The sequence below is a fragment of the Peromyscus maniculatus genome, chromosome 19 (genome assembly GCF_049852395.1).
Source record: "Peromyscus maniculatus bairdii isolate BWxNUB_F1_BW_parent chromosome 19, HU_Pman_BW_mat_3.1, whole genome shotgun sequence".
Lineage (NCBI taxonomy): Eukaryota > Metazoa > Chordata > Mammalia > Rodentia > Cricetidae > Peromyscus > Peromyscus maniculatus.
Window position 1 is genome coordinate 68,545,354 of NC_134870.1, and position 25,310 is coordinate 68,570,663.

Sequence of the window (25,310 nt, forward strand, 5' to 3'; positions counted from 1 at the left end):
TTACTCAAGATTGAGTTGCTGCCCCTTTGCTGTTGTAAAAAAATTGCCTGAAGGAGGGAGAACTTGATTGGCCTTGTGAAATAGCATTGGAAAGCTTCCTGAGGAATAGTGGATTAGTTAACTTTCTGTTGCTTTTTAAAAATACTTCAACAGAAAGCAAGTTAAGAAAGAGTTATTTTGCTTTAAAGTTACAGAAGAGATACAGTCCATCATGGCAGTCAAGAAGTTGACTGATCACATTTCATGTGAGCATAGGGAGCAAAAAGAACAGAAAGTGGGGCCAGGCTATGAAACCTCAAAGCTGTCAATGAATGTACTTGCTCTAGCAATGGTCTACCACCTCAAGGTTTCTGTAACCTTCCCAATCAGCACCAACAGCAGAGGGACAAGCGTTCAAATAGATGAGCCTATGGGAGACATTTCTTCAGTTTGTAAAATTCACACCATTGTCATTGTATTACAAATAGGGGAATAAGTCAAAATGACATGTCCAAGATCATACACCTAAGTACTGAGTCAGTTTTTAGCCATCCGTTCAGAGGCTTTGCTAGATCATTCTGGTGGGGATTTTTTTTCTTTTTCTTACCAGTTTTGGTGCAGAAGCTTAGACCCTAGGGCCTCTGAGCATTTGCTCTAACACTAAGCTACACCCCCCCATTTCCTGATCATAAGTAAGTGTTCTCTTAGTATCTTCTGTCATCCCATCCTGTTTATATCCTGCTAATGTTGATGACTTTATGTATTGGTTCACCACATACTGCCTCTGCTGGATTATAAGCTCCATGAGGGCAGAGTGGTTTTGCTTGTATCCCACAGTAACATGGTATGTCATGCATGGTGGATATTCAATTAAGTATTTGTTAATGATAGTCATTTGTATTTGGCTTGTCAAGTTGAATATGGAAATTTAATACCTGTTGAAAATCATTAGTAGCAGGCATTTACCAGAAGAAAGCAAAAGGAGGAACATGTTTAGAGTGAGTGGCAGAGGTAATAGATATGGGTAGTTGGAAGGAAGGTAGCATGTGTAAATACCCTTTATTTTTAGTCTTGAGGCTGGCAAACTGACCCACTATTGGACTCAGAATTTTAATAGTGCAAGAATAAATTAACCCAATGACCCTAGATATTATTAGACAAGGTATAGGCATATACTACAACAGCCTGAAGGGACTCTATTCACAATAGCAACTACTTTTTTATCTTTCCATCCATCATACTACTCACACTCCCATCCAGCTCTAGGCAACCACTAATAAACTTTGTTTCATGCACCTGATTGAATATTTTCTGTGCATTGAATCCAAATGGGTGGTCTTTGTGATGACAGTTTTAATAAGTGTAAATGACTTGTTCCTGTTGAGTATGTATGCATTTTCTTGCCTATTTTATTATAGACATCTGAGCTATCCCCATGTGCTTTCTGTTATAAATAATGTTAGGCTTGTTCATATACACATTTGTATACACATTTGTGTTTGGGTGGGTGGGTATGTATGTGCATGTGTGTGGAGTTCAGAGAAGAATCTCAGGTGTTCCTAGAAGCAGCGCACCTTGTCCCCCCCCCCCTTTTTTTTCTGATATAAGGGCTCCCAGTGGACCCGGGACTCCTGGATTAGGCAAAACCAGCTGGGCAGCAAGTCTAAAGAAACTGCCTGTGTTTCTACCACCTCTCCAGTGCTAGAATTACAAGCACATACTACCATGCCTGGTTTTTTACATGGGTACTCAGAATTGAACTCAGGTCTATTGATTGCATAACAAGCATTTTTACCAGTTGAGCTCTCTCCCTAGCCTATGAATATGTTTTTTAATTATTATTTCTTTAGGAGTAGGATTTCCTGGGTTATTTGCTAACTGTATTCAGTTCTTTGAGGAGCTGCCAGACTTTTCCAAAGTATACCATTTTAAATTCCCACCAGAAATTATGGAATAACTGTTTCTTCAAATCTTCACCTACATTTCTTTGTAGCCATCCTAGTGGTTGAGACTTACAGTAGTTTTAACTTTTATTTTCTCTACTGATTATTGAACTTGCTGTCTTTTTCTGTGTCTGGTAGTCTCTTGTATGTATTATTTGGGGGAAACCTATTCAGATCCTTTGCCTGTCTTAGTTTTTAAGAATTCTGTTGTTTTTTTGATACAAGTCTTAATTTGGCTATTTAATTTGCATATACTTTTTTCTGTCTGAGGAGTATCTTTGCACCTCCTTGATACTGTCCCTTTATGTTTTAAATTTTGATGTTCTCCAGTTTATTTCTTTTCCATGCTGTTTATGTTTTTGGTTTCGTGGTTAAAACTCCATTACCAAATACAAGGTAGTTTTGCTGGCTACCTTTTATGTCATCTTGACACAAGGTAGAGTTGTCTGGGAAGAAGGACTATTAATCAAGAAAATGCCTCCATATGATTGTCCTGTGGGCATGTCTGTCAAAAATTTTCTTGATTGATAATTGATGTGGTCCATCCCTCCCATTATGAGCAGTGCCACTCCTGGACAGGTAGTTGTGGGTTCCATAAGCAAGCTGAGTTTAACGGAGGTGCACACCTTTAATCTCGGCAGTCTGGAGGCAGAGGCAGGCGAATCGATGAGTTTGAGGCCATCCAGGTCTACAGAGTGAGGTCCAGGACAGCCAGGGCTGCATAAAGAAACCCTGTCTCCAAAAAGAAGGAAAAAACCGAGCAAACTGGATAGCAAGCCAGCAAACAGCATTCCTCCACAGATTCTGCTTCAGTTCTTGATTTCCTGTCCTGACTTTCCTCAGTGTTGGGTTGTTACCTGGTACTATAATTTGAAATAAACCCTTCTTCAAATTGCTGTTGATCATGGTGTTTTATTAAAGCAATAGAAATCCTAATATAGTAATGAACTTATTTGTATTTATTGTAAGATATTTTTTGTTTTTGTTTTTTGAGACAGGTTTTCTCTGTAACTCTGGCTGTCTTGGAACTTGCTCTGTTGACCAGGCTGTCTTTAAACTTAGAAGTCTGCTTGCCTCTGCCTCTTGTGTGCTGGGATTAAAGGCATGCATCACCACTGCCCGGTCTTCTTGTAAGAATTTTATAATTTTAACATATTTACAACTGATCCATTATAGTTAATTCTTTTTTTCAGCTTTTTTTTCATTTATTGAAAATATTCTTTTCTCATACAACATATCTTGATCATAGTTCCCCTAATCTCTACTCCTTCCAGTTCCTCCCCTCAGGATCCACTCCTTTTCTGTCTCTGATTAGAAAAGCACAGGCTCTAGGAGATAACAAAACATGACAATATATAATGTAATATGACAAAAAAAAAAAAAAACCATTCCATGGACTGGAGAGATGGCCCAGTGGTTAAGAGCACTGGCTGTCCTTCCAGAGGTCACAGGTTCAATGCCCAGCACCCACACGGCATCTCATACCTGTCTATAACTCAGTTTCAGGGAATCTGACACCCTCACACCAATGCACATAAAATTAAATTATTTTTTTTAAAATTCGCAGGGGCTGGAGAAATGACTCAGAGGTTAAGAGCACAGGCTGCTCTTCCAGAGGTCCTTAGTTCAATTCCCAGCAACCACATGGTGCCTCACAACCATCTGTAATGACATTGGGTGCCCTCCTCTGGCCTTCAGGGATACATGCAGACAGAACACTGTATACATAATAAATAAATTTTTTTTTTTGTTTTTTTTTTTTTTGTTTTTCGAGACAGGGTTTCTCTGTGTAGCTTTGCGCCTTTCCTGGAGCTCACTTGGTAGCCCAGGCTGGCCTCGAACTCACAGAGATCCGCCTGCCTCTGCCTCCCGAGTACTGGGATTAAAGGCGTGCGCCACCATCGCCCGGCTAGTAAATAAATTTTTTTAAAAAATAAAAACCCCATCAAGTCTGGACAAGGCGACCCAACAAAAGGAAAAGAGCTCCAAAACCAGGTATAAGAATTAGAGACTCATTCATTCACACACTTAGGAGTCCTATAAAAATATTAAGTTGAAAACATGTTCTGTAACTCAAAATATATGGTATTGGTTGCATTGTACTTTGTGCTAGCCTGTCTGGTTTGAATGATGTCTCTGCTTCTTGGATTTTGGCAAAGTTACTTAATTGCACTATCATCCAGATTCCTTGTATAAAATGGGGTTCATGGAATTCTTTGAGGGGTTTTTAGTTGGTGTTCCTATTGCTGTGGTGAAACACCATGACCAAAGAAATTTGGGAAGGAAAGTTTATTTGACTAACAGGTCCACATCACAGTTCATCAAAGAAGTCAGGACAGGAACTCAAGCAGAGCAGGAACCTAGAGTTAGGAGCTGCAGCAAAGGTCATGGAGGGGTGTTGTTTACTGATCTATTCCTCATGGCTTGCCAGCCTGCTTTCTTACTGAACCCAGGACCACCAGCCCAGGAATGGCACTATCTACAATGGACTGGGCCTTCCCTCATCAATCACTAATTTAAGAAAAAGCCTTACAGGCTTGCTTACAGCAGGATCTTATGAAGGCATTTTCTCAATTGAGGTTCCCTCCTTGAAAATGACTTTAGCCTGTGCCAAGTTGAGATACAACTATCCAGCACAGAGGGGCTGTCATTTTTGAAAATGAAAACTTGTCTGCTGTGGGATGGTCTGTATGTTAAATTGCTCTGATTGGTCAATAAATAAAACACTGATTGGCCAGTGGCCAGGCAGGAAGTAGGTGGGACAAGGAGAGAGGAGAATTCTGGGAAGCGGAAGGCTGAGGCGGAGAGACACCGCCAGCCACCGCCATAACCAGCAGCATGTGAAGATGCTGGTAAGCTACCAGCCACGTGGCAGGGTATAGATGTATGGAAATGGATTAATTTAAGCTATAAGAACAGTTAGCAAGAAGCCTGCCACGGCCATACAGTTTGTAAGCAATATAAGTCTCTGTGTTTACTTGGTTGGGTCTGAGCAGCTGTGGGACTGGCGGGTGACAGAGATTTGTCCTAACTGTGGGCAAAGCAGGAAAACTCTAGCTACACTTGTAAAGTTACTAAATTAGTACTCAGCATCTATTTAGAACTGTTTTCTTGCATAAGTGGCTAACATGGATTATTAAGGTCTGGGTCGTAATCAATAGCCCTCATTTTCCAGGCCCTCAATTTACCCCAAAACTATTTTCTACATTTCAGGAGGACCATGAATACATCTGAAGTATCACAGGACTGAGGCAGTGAAAGCTGATAAAATTAGCAGACCAAATTATGAAAGTATATGCCAGGTGTATTCACAGACTAAGTTTAAAAGCAACCTGGGTTTGAACTGCTCATTGGTCTAATACAGTATTAGGATACTTACTGTATTTTACTAACTTTTATTTTAACCAGGTTCCATTTTGATTGTTTTAGTAACTTGGCATTATCTCCACCAATTGCTTTTCCATACCAATATGTTCCATTCTTCAGAGCGTAGTGGTGAAAGTATTAGAAACTCTGAAGCAGGTACAGGTATTATGAGTGTCCAGTCCTAATTGTCAGAAGTGACTTATAATCACCATAGAAACAAATCTCAGGGCTAGGGGCATCTCTAAGGGATTATTTAGCTAATTCATTCTGTGAGCTGAGATCCAAGACTGAATAAAGAAGGAAAAGCTGCCTGAGCACAGGCACTCATCACTCTTTGTTTCCTGATTGTGGATGCAGTGTGATCAACCATCCAGCTTGCCTCCCTACCTGCCCTGCTAATGATGGCACATATTCCATGGAACTGAAAACCAAAATAAATCCTTCCTTTCTTAAGTTGCTCTAACCTTTTAAAAGGAATTAATGAGGTGTGTTCATACCAAACTTACTTAAATGAGATATTTATAGGACTCAGTGAATAGTTGAATAAAGGCTGGTATGCTAACAGTTGATAAGTGAACCAATGAATAAAAACAAGCATAAAATGCCTTTTTCTACTGATACTTTGTGGAATGTAATTTGGTGAAAATATTTTAACAATTTATTTCTAGAGCAGATAAACAAATTCTGAACAATTATCATTCAACCTTATTTAACTTAAACACCACTGTTCCTGCATACGCGTGTGCATGTGTGTGTGTTCTGTATGAATTTTTCATATTTATATACTGCTTGTGTGTCTGGTGACTGAGGAAGCCATAAGAGGGTTTCAGATCCCCTGGAACTGGCGTTACAGATGGTTGTAGCTATTGTGGGTGCTAAGAACTGACCCTAGGCCTCTGCAAGAGCAGCAAGTGCTCTTAACCACTGGGCTGTCTCTTGCTCTTTGCCCTCTTTAAACAGAATCACATGTAACCCAAACTGGCCTTGAACTCATTATGTAGCTGATGCTACACTTGAACTCCCGATCCTCCTGCCTATACCAAGTGCTGAGATGTTAGGTTTATGCCACCATGCCTGGCCGAGCACTGCACACTTATTCTGCAATATACCTCTTTTGTGTCGTGTTCACATGTGTGGGTATGCATGTGGTAGAAGTCTAGGGAGTCCTCAATTGCTTTCCACCCCATTTTTTTGTGACAGTTTGTATGGATGCAGTTGGCCAGCAAGCCCCAAGGACCTTCCTGCCTCACCAGCTCAGGGATTATAGGCACAAGTCACTATTCCTTACTTTTTATATGGGTGCTGGGGATCCAAATTCAGGTCTTCATGCTTGTGTAGCAAGTGATTTACTGACAGAGCTCTTTCCCCAGCCTGATATTCTTTTTAATTATACTTGAAGTACTTGCCAGAATTGATCACCAGTAACAAAACAAAAATAAGATATCCTCTTTCTACAGTGGGATGAAGCTAGAAAAACTGTAAAGCTATTTAAAACTTAAGTACTACAGTTCTAATTCCATGGATTGAAAATGAAATCCCATGGTGGCCAGAGAGATAACTCGTTGGGTAATAGCATTTACTGCTGTTACAGGGTTCAGGTTTGGTTCCCTGCACCCACATGTAGGCTCACAACTATGTAATTCCAGTTGCAAGGTGTCTTGGAACACCTCCTCCTGGCCTCTGGACACCAAGCACTCTGATGGTACATATACATATATGCAAGCAAAATACTTTTTAAAATAATTTATTTTAGATGATTATGAAAAAGAGCAATGAAACCATATAGAAAATTAGAAAGATATTTTGGGTGATAATGAAGATGTATCATTTTAGAACCTGTAGTATATAGCTTAAAGTAGTATATTCATTTTTCTTTTTGAGACAAGATCCCTTTAGGTAGCCGAGGCTGGCCTTGAATTTGTGACCCTACTTCCTGTACCTCCCCAGTGCTAGGATTACAGATACTTGCTACTGTAGCCACTTAAATTCATGGTTTTAAAACAAGAATGTAACGTCAACTGAGCATAGTGTCTTCAACCTGTAAACCTAGTACTTAGGAGATAGAGGCAGGAGTATTGCCATGAGCTTAAAGGACAGCTGGTCTATAGAACAAGCCCATCTCAGAAACAACAAACCAATAAGAGCCAAAGGAATTGAGACATTACAAGAGAAAAAGAAATGCTGAACTAAGTATATATAAAACAGGCTTAAGTTAGTAAAAATACACAGCATGTAGAAAGTTAGAATGTTTTTACAAAAAAAAAAAAAAGTTGAAAGGGTAACCTGTGAGTCAATGTGAGCAGCTAAGTATTCTTAAGACAGGAAAGAAAAGATGTCTGTTCAAAAACTGGCACTAGCCTGTGCTCTCTGGGAGAACCGAAAACCACTTTGGTCCTTGGATGGAGCTGCCAAGAAGAAGAACCCAACGGTCCAGAGGAGAGCTTTCAACAACCAGACTTGAGGCAAAGGTTATACTGGCAAGGAGGGGCATAATGGGCATGCCTCCAGTCTTTGCCCATTGGGGTTTCATAGAGATGGGCAGGGCCTCCTTTCCAAAGCAACATATCCTTACATCCAAATTTTGAAGTCAAGGTACCTTTAACATACACATTTTGGCTTAACTCAAGAGCTTTTGCAATCAAATGTTTTTCTTCAGTTATGAATATCAAAGAGAACATAATCCAAATTCTCTGTGTGGTAGCCATCTTTACGTGGCTTATTTTTTATGTTACCTTGAGCCTATTGTTTTAAACTGCAGCCTTCTAAGCCTGAAACGGCGCTGGCACTGTGGCTGCTGGCTCCACCCACTTCAGTTTCCCAACATGGTACATTTTCCGCCAGCTCTGGGAGCCATCAACTTTCAGAAATAGTGGGTCTATGCTTCTATCAAAGCAGCATGTAGCCCAGAAACCTCTTTTTTTGTTTTGTACTAGCAAAGGCTAAATCCACCATGCAGCTTAATATGCCATTTGCAGTGGCCTCATTCTTGCCAAACTGCAGGTCGAGCGCACACGCCAGAAACCACCATAGTAGCTCAAACACGCAGGCTGCCACTAACTTGAGAGACAACTAGAAACTTTTTAGCTCTGTTTTAGACACTTATTTTCTCAGGTTTTACGTGGAACCTCTTGCCAACATGTTGGGTGCCATTTGTAACTTGAGTTTTCCTGCCTTGCCCACAGTCAGGACAAATCTTTGTCACCTGCCAGTCCCTCAGACCCAACCAAGTAAACACAGAGACTTATATTGCTTACAAACTGTATGGCCATGGTAGGCTTCTTGCTAACTGTTCTTATAGCTTAAATTAATCCATTTCACATGCTGCTTGTCATGGTGGCGCCTGGCAGTGACTCCTTCCGCCTTCCTGTTCTTTCTTTTCTCTCTGTTAGTCCCGCCTATACTTCCTGCCTGGCCACTGGCCAATCAGTGTTTTATTTATTGACCAATCAGAGTAATTTGACATACAGACCATCCCACGGCACATATACTACACACCCATCCTGCAAAACACACAAAATGAAGAAAAAATGAGGTGGACTGCCACCAAGCCTGATGACTGAAGCCTGGTCCCTCAGACCCACTCTCAAGTTGTCCTGACTCCTGCATGTGCAGGAAGACATGCTGTTTGCTTCCCCTCATCCCTATGTACACACATTTTTTAAATGTAATTTAAAAGAAATGAAATATTAAACCAGTCTTTAACATCTGTACATCATATGGTCTCATCTATATGACAAACTGAAGAAGGCAAAACTTTACATCGTGAACACATGAGTGGTGGCCAGTAGTAGTGAGGAGGAGGGGATGAAGAAGCAGGGGATAGAGTGTAATTGGAGGCTGTTGTCTGTCCTGCCCTGTCCTGAAGCTGCTTTTAAATATTCACTCAGAGGTTTATATTAATTATAAATGCTTGGCCAATGGCTCAGGCTTATTACTAGCTAGTTTTTACATTTAATTTAACCCATATTGCTTTTCTATGCTTTGCCACGTGGTTCATGGCTTGTTACCTAATTTTCTACATGTCTTGCTTCCTTGGAGGCTAGCTGGCATCTGCCACAACTCTGACCTTCCTCTTCGAATTCTCCTAGCCTGGCTCTTGAGCTCCATCTCTTCTTGCCCTGCTATCGGCCAATCACCTTTATTATTAAACTGAGCATAATCCACAGCAATAGAGGTTTTTGGAAACAGTGAAACTATTTTATGTGGTTCTGTGATAGAACATATATGACATACATTTGTCAAAGGCCATTGAAGTGTAATACAATGAGTGAACCCTAATGTAAACTATGAACTCTGGGTGATGTGATGTCATAGATTGTAAACTATACAGCATTTGGTATAATATTGACAGTGATGGAAGCTGTGCATATATGTGTACTGTAAAAGTGTTCTAAAAGGTTTATTAGACAAAAAGGTAGGGTACCCAAGCAAACAGTTTAAACTTCACCCACTTAAAAATGGGCGCAAAGCTACACAGAGAAACCCTGTCTTGAAAAACCAAAAATAAAAAAAAAATAAAAAAATAAAAAATAAAAATGGGCTGAGACATGTCAGCTGTCAGGTGACTGGAGGAAACTATTAAGAAAAAAATGGATCATGGACCTAAATGTAATACCTAGAATCATGAAACACACAGAAGTAAAACAAAGCAGGGAGTAGCTCCATGATTTTGTTATGAGGCAGAAAGATTTCTTAGATCAATGCCTTAAGTATCTATGTAAACAGGTATAAAAATCCTATTTTAGTAGATATCTGAGAAAAACGAAAAGATGAGCTAGAAATTGGGAGGAAATATTTATAAAAGTTGTATTTTTTCATATATATATGTATGTATATGTGTATATATATATATATACACACACACAACATGTGGGTAGGTATAAAAGAGGCTGAGTGTAGTGGTATATGTCGTTAGTCTCAGCATTTGAAATGCTAAGCAGATAGGCCAGCATTGTCTCCAAAACTTGTTGGCCAGGACTACATGGTGAAACCCTGTCTCAAACAAAAACAAAAAACTAACCAAACCTAAATATATTCAGGACTAAGAGTGTCCTGGTACCAGCTCCTACATTTTCTTTTCAGACAAATTAATTTTCTGTAAGGATTCACTATCACACTTGGAATCACTCCTCTCACCCAAAAAATGGATTCTGAATTCATGTGCAGTCTATCTGGAAACTATCTGAAGCCTCCAGGTGAGTCATCTTGGGAGTCGCCACCCTGTGAACTTAGAAACCAACTCTCCAGATGCTTTATGACCCAAGTGAGCCAATGTCTATTTTAACCTTAAACTCTTCAAGGAAAGATTCCATGTTTAGAGCTGGGGATAACACAAGCAGAAGATTACCTGAAATATTCTTTACAGAGAAACAGCACTAGAGGAAGCAAAACAAAACAACATGTTGGGTTTAAAAAATGGAGATCCCGTGTCTGTCTTGCTTCAACAGTGGACGGAGCAGACCCGGGGCCTCCCTTTGTTAGTGTCCAGCTTCATCCCAGTGTCACCAGTTGCAGCCTCTGGGACCATCTCCTCGCCGCCTTCGGCTCCCAGGACCAGCCAGCACTGTCTCTTTGCGGTTAGCTCCATACTGCGTATCAGCCATGAGCTCCCAGGTTCATCAGAATTATTCCACCGAAGTGGAGGCTGCTGTGAACCGCCTGGTCAACTTGCACCTGCGGGCCTCCTACACCTACCTCTCTCTCTTTGGGCTACTATTTTGACCGGGATGATGTGGCTCTGGAGGGTGTCGACCACTTCCGCAAATTGGCCGATGAGAAGCGTGAGGGCGCCGGTCAGCTGCTCAAGATGCAGAACCAACGCGGAGGCTGCACACTATTCCAGGATGTGCAGAAGCCAGATGAGTGAGGTAAATCCCAGGAGGCCATGGAAGCTGCCTTGGTCCTGGAGAAGAGCCTGAACCAGGCCCTCTTGGTTCTTCATGCCCTGGCTTCTGCTCGCACAGATCCTCACCTCTGTGACTTCCTGGAAAACCACTTCCTGGATGAGGAGGTGAAGCTCATCAAGAAGATGGACAACCACCTGACCAGCCTCCACAGGGTGGCTGGGCCGCAGCCAGCACAAACTGGTGTGCCCTCGCCATCTCTGGGTGAGTACCTCTTCGAGAGGCTCACTCTCAAGCATGACTAGGAGGCGTCACCTTCCAAGGGGCTCCCTCCTCTGCTCTGCACCAGCCAGCCTCAGGACCTTCACCCAAACTGCTAGGCAGCTTTGTTAACTGCTCTGGAGCCCCTCCCAAGTCTCAGGACCAAGTGAAAATAAAGCATTTTGAAACAGCACCAAAAAGAAAAGAAAAGAAAACTGGTCCACAAGAACTGATAAAGCAAAGGAAAAAAAAGAATATACAGTTAAACAGAGCCCAGTCTTGGACTCTTCTGGAGGAGCAACTAGAATATACAAAGAGAATGGCTCTCAGTGTGGAGCAAGGCAAGAAGAGCCTGGAACAACAGGCCCAGCTTCAAAGGGAAAGAGAATAATCATATGAAGTTATGTGCAGAACTCAGAAACTTGATGTCTTAGAAGTGTCTTTGACATTGACAACAGCGAAGCAAGCGGCTGAGGACAAGATCAAATATTTCAGGGAAAAACAAAAGCTAAGCTTCAAACTGGGTACTCCAAGGGAAAAGGAGAAACTGGCAAAGAAAAGTTAAAAAGAGTACCACCCCAGCCAACTTTACTCAAAGAGCACTGTCTTTTTGAGTATGAAAACTTGGCTGGTGCAGGCTTTTCTGTCAATGCACATTTGCCAAACCTTGTGGGACAAAACACTCTTGTTGCCCACGTATCTTTTCAAAACTTATGCCTACTGCAGTGACTGAGCCTACAAGCTGCCCAGAACAGTTTTCCAGTGTGAAGCTGTGCCTTGAAACTCAGAAAACTGTCTTATTCATTTTTTAAAATATTTTATTTGTTCTTTGAGAATCTTGTAGAATGTGTTTTAATAATATCCCCCCTAACCCTTCACAAATCTACCACCCTTTTTCCTACCCACCCAACTTTATGTTCTGTCTTCTTAAACTCATCAAGACCAGTTTGTGCTGCCCAAATATTCTTGGGTGTGTGGCCTTCCACTGGAGCGAGGTCAGTTCATCAGGGGTACACTCTTAAAGAACACTGATTATCCCTCCAGCAGCTATCAGTTGCAGATAGCGCCTTATCTAGGACAGGGACTCCATCCCCAGCTCTGCCCTCCGTGCTGAGATTGGGTCTGTGTTGGGCTTGCCCAGGTCTTTACATGCTGTCACAACCTCTGAACTTACATGTGCTGCTCTCCTTTTGTGTCTAGAAGATGCTGTTTCCTTATAGTTATCCATGGCCTGAGTCTTACACTCTTTTGGTCCCCTATTCCACTTGCTCCCTAAACCTTGGGAGGATGAGTGTGTGTGTGTGTGTTGTGTGTGTGTGTTTCATGTTCCAGTTGGGACTGAGCATTCCATACTCTTCATTTTCTGCATTTTGGCTAGTTCTGAGTGTCTCTGTTAATCACCACCTACTGCAGATAAAATTTTCTCTGATTAGGATTAAGAAATGCATTAACCTATAAGGTTATGCAGTTTTATGGCAATGCCTTTTGTTCTTGCCAATTTTGAAATGGGGTTCCATTGTAGCTCAGGCTGGCCTGCAAATGATGATATAGCCCAGGCTGGCCTCAAACTTTCAGCTCTCCTGCTTCAGTCTTCTGAGTGCTGGGATTACAGGTATGATCTACATCTAACATTTTTTTTTTTTTAACATTAGGGGTCTTTTGGAGCCCAGGCTGGCCTTGAATTTACTGTGTAGCTGAGGGTGAACTTGAACTTTTAATTCTTTTTTATTTTATTTTATTTTATTTTATTTTATTTTATTTTATTTTATTTTATTTTATTTTATTTCAGTTCTACATATCAGCCACGGGTTCCCCTATTCTCCCCCCTCCCATACCCTCCTCTTACCCCCAGCCTACCCCCCATTCCCACCTCCTCCAGGGCAAATCCTCCCCCGAGGACTGCAATCAACCTGGTAGACTCAGTCCAGGCAGGTCCAGTCCCTCCTCCCAGACTGAGCCAAGTGTCCCTGCATAAGCTCCAGGTTTCAAACAGCCAACTCATGCAATGAGCACAGGACTTGGTCCCACTGCCTAGTTGCCTTCCAAACTGATCAAGCCAATCAACTGTCTCACCTATTCAGAGGGCCTGATCCAGCTTGGGGCCCCTCAGCCTTTGGTTCATAGTTCATGTGTTTCCATTCATTTGGCTATTTTTTTTTCAATAATTGAGTAGAACCAAAATTTATTATAAGCCACAGTCGTCCTAGGGACCTCCATACTATATATATATAGCCTCTATGTGAACTTTTAATTCTATCTCCACCCCTCAAGCACTGGATTATAGACATGTACCATCACTTGTAAGTAGTGAAGATGCCTTTGACTTAGGTTGTATGTGACCAAGTGAGAACACAGAGATGTTTAACTTTTAGAAGACAGTGGCCTAGTGACAGGAGCTTCCTCTGTTCTCTCCACTCTCTTTTAAACACCTAATTTCTTTTTTAACATTCTATTATGTTTTGTCTTACTGTGTTATAATTTCTGCTGACCTGTGTTCTTTGCATTATATATAATGTTCACCAATATAAATCAACAATGTTAACTTCTAGGAATAAAAAAGTATTTTTATAAGAACATTTATGAAGAAGTTGGGTATTTAGTTAACCTCATCCACTAAAAAATTAGGTAAATATTGTATGTTTCTATTTTATTATTTTAAAGTCTGTGATATCTCAATAGACTTCTCTGTATACATGCTGTATAATAAATTTACACTTGTTCACTCCAAAAAAGTATGTCTAACACTGTTACTCATTGGCAAATGCAAATTAAAACTACATTGAGGAACTGTGGATATTGCTCACTGGTAAAAGGCTTGCCTAGAATACATGAGGTCTTGAATCCAATTCCCAGAACCATAAAAATATATGAATTAATTTAAAATGTTCAAAACCTTAAAAAAACATTACAATGAGAGCTATATCTGTATGTAGCTACTAGCCTGTTGGGATAGCTAAGGGTAACCCAACGGCAGCAGGGCTGGCAGCTGCAACTCTTGGGTATTCCTGGGACAGGTGTGAAGTGGTACCACAACCTTGAAAACAGATAAGAGTTGAGTTATTTTGTGGTATTTTGTGGTATCTTTTTGGTGGGGTTGGAGAGGTGGCTCAGCAATTAAGAGCACTCCCTACTGCAAAGGACCCAGGTTTAGTTCTCAAACCATACACAGTAGTTCAAAACCATCTTTAATTCTAGTTCCAGGGGATCCAATGGCATTTCTGACCTCTGTGGCACCAGGCACATTTGTGCACAGACATACACTCAAGCACACACATACACATGCATTCGTGTGCATGCAAGTCTGCACACACACACACACACACACACACACACACACACACACACACACCTAAAAATAAATATTTTTAAAGGATCTAAATCTGATGTTTTGAGACAGGGCGTCACTCTTCAAGCATAGTTCTGCTGCAGTCTCTTGAATGCTGCAATTTCAGTTGTGGTGTGCACTACCACCCCAGCTTATAATGCACTTACAGTAGGATAGTAAGCCCATCCTAGGAGTTTACCCTTTAAGAAAGGAGCACTTCTGCCATCAAAACATGTACACACTCATTTATAGCATTTTTATTAATGACTGCCCTCCAACTGGAAACAGGGAATGGATAAGTGAGCAGAGGTACATATGTATTCTAGGAAACAGAAATGAAAAAGAAATAATGTGTATATGCACAGTAATATGGGTTAATCTCAAAGGCATTACATGAAATAAGCTAACTTAAAAAAAACCCTAATAATTAATGACATTCAGGAAAACCAGCAGTGGCCAGGGGGATAGGAGGAGCAAAAGGTCTATAAAAGGCCACGTGGAATTTGGGGTGCAATAGAACTTGTTCCTTAATTTAAAAAAGTATCTGTGTGTGTGTGGGCATGTGTTTGTGTGGTTGCACATGTGCATGTGGGCATTGGAAAGCTAGACATCAACCTCAGGTGTCCTCAGGCTCTATCCACAAAACCACATAAAACATTATTGTAAATATAGCATAAATTTGTGCCATTGTTAATTTTGCAGAGCATAACAGGTGCAGTTTGCTTAACCATCAATTCTTTCTATAACTGATTTTGCTCACAGTGGACTGCCTCCTGCCTTCACTTCCTCCTCTCCAGTTCATCCATGTTGAAGTCTGTGTGGTTTTTGACTGATGTGGTAGCAGAGACACACTATTGTCCTTTAACATCTGGTCTGAATGTCACTGCTGCAGCAGGAAGTTGTGACTACATTGAGGTCATTGTTTGAGGCCCTCAGGGCCTATGTGGCATCCTAGAAAATCCCATCTCCACAAGCTGGACAAGGCTGTGCATTACTCCTCATGGAATAATGGCAGCTATAATGGCCACTATTCTGCTTGTTGTGGCAGGTGGGGCAGCAGCCACAGCCTCCCTGGTTCAAATGGAAGCCACTGCCTCTACACTTAATATGGCCACAGAAGAATCCCTAGCATTAAGCACTCAACAGCTGATCAATTCCCATTTCCAGTCAGCTATACTCAATTTACAGCAACAACTAGATTTATTGGATGAAGAAATCCTGATATTAAGATGGCTGATAAGAGGAAACTGTGATCAACCGATTTTCCTCCTTTTTTAAACCCCTTATCCAGTCTTGAATATAACACAAGCCAGGAGTCGGTTTAGGGAAATCATACTGGGGACATGGAACAAAGAGTTCTTAAACCTCATGGTACAACTCTCTATTGAAATCTTAAGCCTGAACTTCACGTGTATGAAACCACTGGAGATGTGTACAACATTCTTTGCTCAAATTTGAGATCACATAAAATCAATCCTTGACCCTTCAAAAATTATAGCATGGGGAATGGTACTCTTTTTTTTTTTTTTTTTTTTTTTTTTGGTTTTTCGAGACAGGGTTTCTCTGTGTAGCTTTGCGCCTTTCCTGGGACTCACTTGGTAGCCCAGGCTGGCCTCGAACTCACAGAGATCCGCCTGCCTCTGCCTCCCGAGTGCTGGGATTAAAGGCGTGCGCCACCACCGCCCGGCGGAATGGTACTCTTAATTCTGTTGTTTAAGTGTTTCCTACAGCATGTTTCCCAACAGTGCCGTGTCAACAAAATGACCCTGCAAGTGCTAGTGGCTCTGGAATGCCCTGATCATCGCCCCCCAAGGAAGTAATAAGAAGCTGGTTCATGAAAATTTGTGATGCCTTTGTCTGATGCCTCTGTCCAATGCTCTTGCACCTTAGACACTTTCCAGGGTAACCACCCTTTGAGGGCTGGTAGCCAGAGATGGGTAAGAGCCTGTTAGGCAGCCCAACCTAAGACAGGCACAATTGCCATGTTGGGGGAACCCCTGAAGTGGGGGCGACAAGATTAGAGCAAAGAACTCTAATTCCCACTAGCAGCCCTAAAATAAGATTTAAAAAGGTGATATGAGGCAGGTAAGGCCAAAAGCACTGGGCTACGCCTTAAGCAATCAAAGAGCTGTGACATGCACAGAGAGTGCTCTGGCCGGAGGAAACCTGACCCATAAACTCCAAACTGGAAAGGATGACATGCAGCCTCAGAGCCAACCAAGAAACACCACAGTAGCTAGGAGCGAAGCCCACCAAAAAAAATCTACACACAAAACTCCAGCCCTTTGTTTAATAAAGGAGAGATTCCTTGCAAACCTTCCAGTGTCTGTGTTGTTGACTGTGTCTGCTGATCCCTGCCCCCCAGGATCAGAGACAGCAGGACTCCAGCTGCAGAACCAGCAACACTGCAGAACCATGATAAAAGCATCAGAGAAGTCTTCAGTGAAAGACATTTGGCAAAATTACCTGCCCAGTGCTCCTCCAGGCTTTTGAAGTCATTCAACAGGGAAAAATGATGACTAATGTGTTTTAGATGAGTTCTCAGAACTTGAGATCAATGTTGAGTAAATTTTGGACAGTAGTATATTAATGTTTGTTCATTCATTTTGACAGGTACAACATATGGATGCAAGTTGTTTGTGATAGGAAAACTGAATATGGAATATGTGGGAACTCCCTGCATTCTCAATATTTTTTTTAATATAAAAGTGTTTAAAAAATTGGACCAGGGATGTAGTTCAGTTGGTAGAGTGCTTGCACAATACCCATAAAGTCCTGGGTTTATCCCCAGCAATGTGGGGATCATAAATTGGCTGTGTTTATGAAAATATCAGTACTTGGGAGATTGAAGCAGGAGAATCAGAAATTCAATATTGCCTTCAACTACATATCAAGTTTGAAGCCAGCTGAGATAAATAAAACCCAGTCTATAGGTGAATGAATACATAAGCCACTATTTGAGAGAAACTAAAGAATATATGAATAAATGGATAGATAAATAGAAGATGATAGGTAGGTAGGTAGATAGACAGACATTCAGACAGATAGAGATACATTCTAAGCCCATAGTTTTAAAGATTTAGTATGAATAAGATTTGACATTGTTAAATGACATTCTTAGAATTTTATCAGACTGTACAAATTGATAATGTGATTCCAAAATAATCTTAAAGACTAAAGTTGGAGGATGTATACTTCCATATTTCAAGTTGTACTAGAAAGCTATACTGAGAAATTGTTATCACATATCTGTAGTTGAGTATACAAATGGAATAAAATATCAAATTCAGAAATAAACCCAGATATGTAGCAACTTGGTTTTTAATGAAAGTATCAATTTAGTGTGGGGAGAATGTTGTAAATGGTGTTGGATCAAGGTGGAAATTCTTAAGAGACAAGTTAGATCCAACCCCTGCCCCACACCATTCATGAATATAACTTGAGCTGCATCATGTCTCTATGAAAGGTAAGTCTGTAAAGCTTATCAAAGAAAATACTGGGCTAGGTGGTGGTGGCGCACGCCTTTAATCCCAGCACTCGGGAGGCAGAGGCAGGCAGATCTCTGTGAGTTCAAGGCCAGCCTGGGCTACCAAGTGAGTTCCAGGAAAGGCACAAAGCTACACAGAGAAACCCTGTCTCGAAAAACCAAAAAAAAAAAAATGGGAGATGTATTTGCAATTTTGTAGGAGATTTCTTAGGACACAAAAGTCCCAAGGAATTAGAGGAGGGGGAAGATGACTGTCACAATGAAAAAAATGGATAATAAAAAACATTAAAAATGAAACTGAACCACATACTGCAGAAAAATTTTATAAGTCACATATAATTAGCAAAAGGTCCAGATCATTAATCAGCTATCAGCGATCTGTTACCTATCTGTATTTGTCATCTGTAAAGTATTCGTCTATATATCCGTCTTTTTATCATCTGTCATCTATCCACAACTACAAATCAGTCATAAAAGATAAGTGGTGGCATCATGAGGTGGACATATAAGTAGTGGCATCATGAGGTGGACACACTACTTAAAACAGACTTCACAAAGGAAAACTCGAGAAAGACTGGTGAACATGTGCAAATGCTCTCTAATTCATTTCCTCTTTCTCACGGATTCTTCAGCCACTGAATCAAGTAAATGAGGAAGTTGAATTATTCAGTGTGTTAGGGTTCTCAAATAGAATGAATAGGTAGAGAGGGGTGTGTGTGTGTGTGTGTGTGTGTGTGTGTGTGTGTGTGTGTGTGTGTGTGTGTGTGTGTGTTGTTTGTGTGCATATGTAAGTGCAGCAACTGGAGAATCCAGAAGAGACCCTTGGATCCCTTTCAGAAGCTGAAGTTAAAAGTGATTATGAGCTGCTAGAATGAGTGCTGGGAACAGAACTCAAATTCTCTGCAAGATCAGTACCCACTCTTAAGTGCTGAGCCATCTCTCCAGTTCCATGATGAGAGATTTTAACAGGACATGAGATTGGCATTGAGATCTTGGAGGCAGGATGGAGAACAAACTTCTGGGCAGGTATTGGCCCAGGAGGCTGGAAGAAGTCTAGAGTTCTTAGATGAGACCAGACATCAGTCTGATAGATGTCTAACTAAGTTAAGGGTAAGCCAAGTTAAGTTGCTGTGGGAGGCAAAAGGAGGTGATTTAGGATAGTGATGAATGTGGAAGAGGCTTACCTGTGGACCCAAGACTGGAAAGGCTCTCAAATATCCTACTTTGTAGATAAGGGACCTGAGGCTCAGAGAGGGAAAGCAACTTCCCACGCTACACAGCACCCTGACAGCTTGCCCAACAGAATCTAGGTGCTGTCTCTAGGCAGGGGCTCTCTCCATGCATTTTCTCTTGCTCTCATAGCTCAGCTTGTCCTCGGGTGTTTCCATCATCACCCAGGTGGGGTGCCCAGGTCTCTTTACTCTGTTGCTTTTGACTTCTTGAGAGTGGGCAGGACATGGCAGGAACCAACCTGGATGCTTCGTCTGAGCTCAGCCCTGGTCCTGGATAAGTTACCCTCTTCATGTGGCTGCAAGGCTGACCCTGAGAAGTTATTTTAATTAAGCATCTTGGAGGGAGGAAGTGACTGTAAATGTGAGAGAGTAGCTGTTACAAGAAGTGTGTGCTGAATGAGGTGGAGCAAAAGAGATGAAAAGGCACATCGCCATTTCGCTCCTTTTTATAGCAACCTTCAAGTCTGATTTTTTCACACAAAGCTCTTAGTGATTTCCTGACCCAGAGCCTCATTAGCTCCAGTGGGAGCAAGGGGGACAAAATTCTAGGCCTGGGGGCTAGGGTGGACAGCCTCCTGGTATGGCAGTGCCAGAGACTGTACAGAAGGCTTGGGTGGACTTTGAATGCCTACTCTTCTCTCCCCTCCTGTACTTACTAATCACCTTCCTACCTCAGTCCAGGACCTGCAGATCTAGGCAACAGCCAGGAATGCAAGGGGATATCCAAGTAAGAATGTAGATGTCCCCTCAGCTCAGGAAGTATTGACATTCTCCAGAGTAATTCTCATTAGAAGTGTACTGTGTGCCGGCATGGCACTCCTGCATCCCTAGGGACTAAACATGGTGGCTGGCCTTTCACTAAAGGGGCCTGAGCTGATGGAATGATGAGGCCCTGAACTTTGTTCAGAAGCCATTGAGGGAAGGTGGGGGCCTGCTAGGGTGGCAGAATGTCTTCTTGGCTGGGGCCTTGAGTAGCCCTAGAGAAGGCTCTGGTTAGAATCTGGTGTTCATGAGAACGTATGAAGCTGCTGTTAGGAGTGTCTTAGCTCTCAGGTCTGCTTTGCTCATTGCATGTTGGCTCTGTGCCGGAGTGAAAACAGCCTGCTTTTGCTCACCCTAGCAGGGATGGAGCTTCAGGAGATGAAAGGCAAGTCCAAGACTGGAGGCTGGGAAGGAAAGAAGCAAGACTCCTGGCCTCCCCAGAACAACAGGGCAGGAAAATGATGGGATACATGGACAGATAGCTATGTACCATGCAAAGAGTGATGAGGGCCTGGTTCAGGTGTGTCAGAGCTATGGGGTTGTCTGTCTAGCTGGGGATAGAGACAGGAGTGAGCTCATGGTGAAGTCATCATGGATGCAGAGTGACATGCTGGTTCAGGGCTCCGGGCAGCTTTTGCTTTTTTTTTTTTTTTTCATTAGTATGGGTCAGAAAGTGAGCAAAATCAGGGTGTGGCCATGTGCCTGAACTCTAGGGTGAAATGGAAGGAAGACATTGGATGAGAGGCTCCTAAAGAGGAGGGAAGACTGGTAGGGGAGCTCACCTTTGTGCTCTTCTTCCTCTTTCCTCCATTGTGTTGCTGTTACAGAGTCCTAGGCTAGGAGGTGACACTGGAGTCTTTATGTGTCAGCTACAGTCCCAGCTCCTTGTTCACCAGATTATGATGACTAAATAGATTCCACCCAGGGAATACTCAGTCATTCCCTGCACCTAGGGAGGGAAACCTGGACTCGGTGGTGGACACTTCACAGCTCATGGACAAGACCTGGAGTTGTGATGGGACAAAGATGCTGTGACAGCTGAATAGAGGCTTTGTAGTGAACAAGCAGACTCAGGCTGTGCCTCCCTTCCCTTAGCCAGCCTCCCAGAAAGACAGCACGGAGCCCTGTGGTCCTGGTTGCATTCCTCGGGCCTCTGCCCGGAGTTAATAAATTGTTGGTTGGTATTTCCAACACAAGAAGGGGCCTGATCTCCATCTGAACAAATATCTGAACATCTGAGAAAGGGGTAAGGAACTTTCTTTGAACCCTCAGCATACACCTGTATATGCCTGTTCCAGAGTTGTTGTCCAGTGTATTTATTTGTGTGACAGCATGACCTTCCCTAATTTTGCTGATGTGGCCAGGATGGGGCTGACTGGCTTTCTGATCTCCCCTACCCACTGCAAATGCTGCTTGCAGTCATAGGCCAGGCTGGCCCTTGCCCTGACTGCTGATGGTGTCATTGGCTCTGACTGCTCTACAGTCTCTTGGCTCTGAATGTCCTACATATTCTTTGCATGGCCAGCTAAGCCTCATCTGCCTCTGCAGCTATTATTAGGCACAACTGCAACCCAATCAAGCCAAAGGATTTGGTTTTTATTAGCAATTGTCATAAGGCTGGCATTTATGTGTCTGTTTAGGAAACATCCTGGCAAGGCTGATAAATATTAGTGAAGATAATAACTTAAAAGGACCAGTACTCTAGCCCAAACTTGCATTCAGATGTCCATGGGACTGTGGGTAAGTTTGAAACCCCTACTGGGTCTCATCACCTCTGGGTCACACTGGCCAGTCTCTGAGCCAACAAACAGCTTCCAATCTGCCACGACCAGAGTGTGCTACCTGACTAGTCATCTCTCATGAGAATCACAGAGGCAACCTGTGAACCAGACACAGTGACTTCCCACACAGGGCTTTAGAGGCCCACAAATAGCATGTAGGTGAAACTTTCATGGCTGCATGCTGAGCACCAGCGCTACCCTCCTGTCTTGTGGGGAATGGACAGCACATTGGATCCCCAGGACAGTGCTCAGAGACTGTTAGGGAGATAGTATGTCTTACCAGATCTGCAAGACTGGTGAGTGGTGGAGGTGAGAGAGGCCTGGGGAGGTAGGCTCCAGAGCACATGCTCTTGCCACTGTGCTTGTCTAGAGGTGGCCCAGGATCCTGTGAGATACACCACAGAGGAGACAGAGCTGGGAAGTGAAGACGACAGGCTTCACTATGGCACCTGATCCTGAGGGAACATGAGTGTCTCTAGGGGCTGATGCCTTCTTTCCTTCATTGTTTTTTTTTCTTACATGGCCATCTTCATGTTGTGATTACTCACAGAGTGCTGTGCACTATGATTGACGTGCTTTTTGGAGCACATGTCCTACTTTTTACAAAGGTTACAGAGAAAATTTGTGTAGCATCCAATTACTGAGTCCTAATGTATTCTAAAGTTTACACTCCACTATGTAGCTCTCATTTGCATCTATGCAAATGATATCTGGTAAGAATCTAAAGGCATTCAGGTAAAATCCCAGGGTTCCTCAAATCCAATGACAGTTAACTAACTGTCATTCAGCCAGTCAGTCAGTGGCAGAGCCAGACCTGGATCTTGGGCCTGTGTCCTCCCGATGCCCATGCCTGTGGCTGGCTTCTGACCTGGCTGAGGAGATGGGATGGCGAGACTCACAGCAGCAGTTTTCGAGGCAGAGAAACAGCTGTGGTTTAGGCCTGAGTGAGGACATTGAAGAGTCAGAGTTCTGGGAGCTTGAATGTGAAACTGACGGGGACAAAGAAGAGCAGTGAGGTCACCTGACCAATGTCACACATTTGCACTTTGGCACATTTGCACTTTGAGATGACTTCCCCATCTAAGGTCACAGTAAAGACTGGCTCACCAGAAAAGAGTCCCCACTCACAAAGCACTCTTAAGAGTTTTCCATTTATCCTAACAAACACTTTTATTCTGGCACCTCAGTGCTCAATGCTTCCCCAACTCGGGGACACACCAGCCACTTCCTTCAGCCTTGTCACAGCCTTTGCAGTCAAATGTCAAGGTATTTAGTCACAACAAAGAATCTGATTCCACCCTTGGAAGGAGGCTGACCTGACTCATTACTTCACTGTGAGCTTGATGATGATGACCATGCATGCAAGGATCTCCCAATTTCTCTTAGGACCCTCTCAGTCTACTTCCCCAGTAGAGAATCTCAAGTGGGTACACCACAGCTGATTAATGTGCTAATTAACTCTCTGTGACTCCTGCTCTGCTAATTGACACTGGCCTTAAAGACCAAGAATCTATTGTTTCCAGGCAGAAAGGGGGAGTCATATCAAACCACCTATTGGACACTTGCTCTGTGACCCATAGTGACCAGAGACAAGTATGTATGAGACTGTAGGTCACAGTCAGAGTCATTAATGCATATTAATGTCACACTGAGTTACAGGTTCAATTCAAGGGTAAATAAATCCAATGTGTTGGCAGTGGATAACAGGCTCATATGTGATAAGTTATCAAGCCTTTGTGGAGACAGTGTCTAAACACAAGGGAAGGCCTTTTGTGTTATTCAGGTCAGTGGGCTGAGACTATGTACATAGGTTCTACATATCCCAGTATGGAGTGGAGTCAGCAACACAGCCTGAGGGCCAGCTATGTGGGTTGTGGGTTGGCTATGCTTCTACCTTACAGCAACTTAGTGGAGTACTGCCCCCAGAAACTGTTTCATGAAACTTGCAACCGTTACATCTGGTCTTTCTGAAATCTTGTTGGTTGCTGGTATTCTTCATGCACACTTGGCCTGTGAGAATGACAGTCAGGCCAAACTCCTACCACAGCAAAGCCAGATTGTCAAACTGATGGCTGTGTGTGTTGTGGACAGTGATCTCTTCTCAGGTTCTCAGGCAGAGCACACCGGTCTTAAGGATTGGCTAGTAGGAGGAAGAAAATTCCATACAACAAATCCTATTCCCATTAATTCTGTTAGAAAATCAAGTCTATGTTCCTTCGGAAAACCAGCCCTAGTAGACTGAATTGAAAATGATTGAGGAGGTGATTAAGATGTCATTTGTTTGTATATTCTTTGCGGTGCTGGGAGCACAATTTGAAAGGCTCACAATATCGACTACATTTTCAGATGATACTACAGGTAATCCCTCCATCAAGGATTTAGATGAAAGTCCTCAAAGCCTCTCCCAGGAGGAGAGACTGAGTAAGCAGAGAGGAGCGTGGACTTTACAAGGAGACTGGAGGACAAAGGGCCCCAGAAGGCAACTGCATAATTTTGCAGTGGGCCATCCCTAGACGTGCTTAACCTACTTCCATGAATCTCAAATGAGTTGAATGATGAGTCACTTAATATGGTGACAGCTTTTACAAAGCAGTGATTGATCACGTTTCACTACTCCTGCTTCCATGGAAGAAGGCAAAGAATAAGGTCTTATGTTGGGCAGGACTGATGGGGTGAGGGAATGGACACCAGGGCGTGGGGTCTGATGTCTGTAGTGAGCAGAAGGCTTTATGCCTCAGAAGCACTGCTCCCTCGGTGTTGCCCCATCAGCTTGCAGACTGATTAGCTACAGTGCAGTTTTGCAGTAGTCCATGGATGGAGTCCCAACTTGCAAGGCTTTGCCTCTGGCCCGCCCTCTAAGACCCATGGGGCCACAGCTCCCACTGGTGCCTTCGTTCACATTGCTCTCTCCACCTAGAACACCTAGTCCCATTGTCTTCACCTGATTGTCCTTTTCCATCTCATTGCAGCCCCCAAGCACTTCCTCTAGACACCTTCCTTGTGGGCCATCCTACCAGCTGCTCTTCCTAGTCCCAGTTACCTACAAGGGTTGTCCATCTGACTTCCTCACTAGACTTTAATCTCCTGTGAAGGCACAAACTAACGCCTGTATGCAGGGGTCATTCCAGCTATGTCTATGGAATGCATGGAGCTTTAGAACTTAGGGTGATGATTAAAAGACACTGACACCTTGCTGTAGCCAGCTATGAGGACTGGGGGCATTCATTAGTGCTTTAGAAGTGGATGGTCATAGTGGGACACTTGTCCCTTCCTAGGTACTAAAGGAGCACTAAACTTGATAAGCACCCAAACTGTTTATTCTCCCAGCTCC

The 25,310-nt window shown here is 42.7% G+C and overlaps 1 pseudogene; it reads left to right on the top strand.

Moving 5' to 3' along the window:
- Window positions 1-10,166: 10,166 nt before the first annotated feature.
- Window positions 10,167-18,014, top strand: LOC143269628 (ferritin light chain 1-like; annotated as a pseudogene).
- Window positions 18,015-25,310: the final 7,296 nt, after the last annotated feature.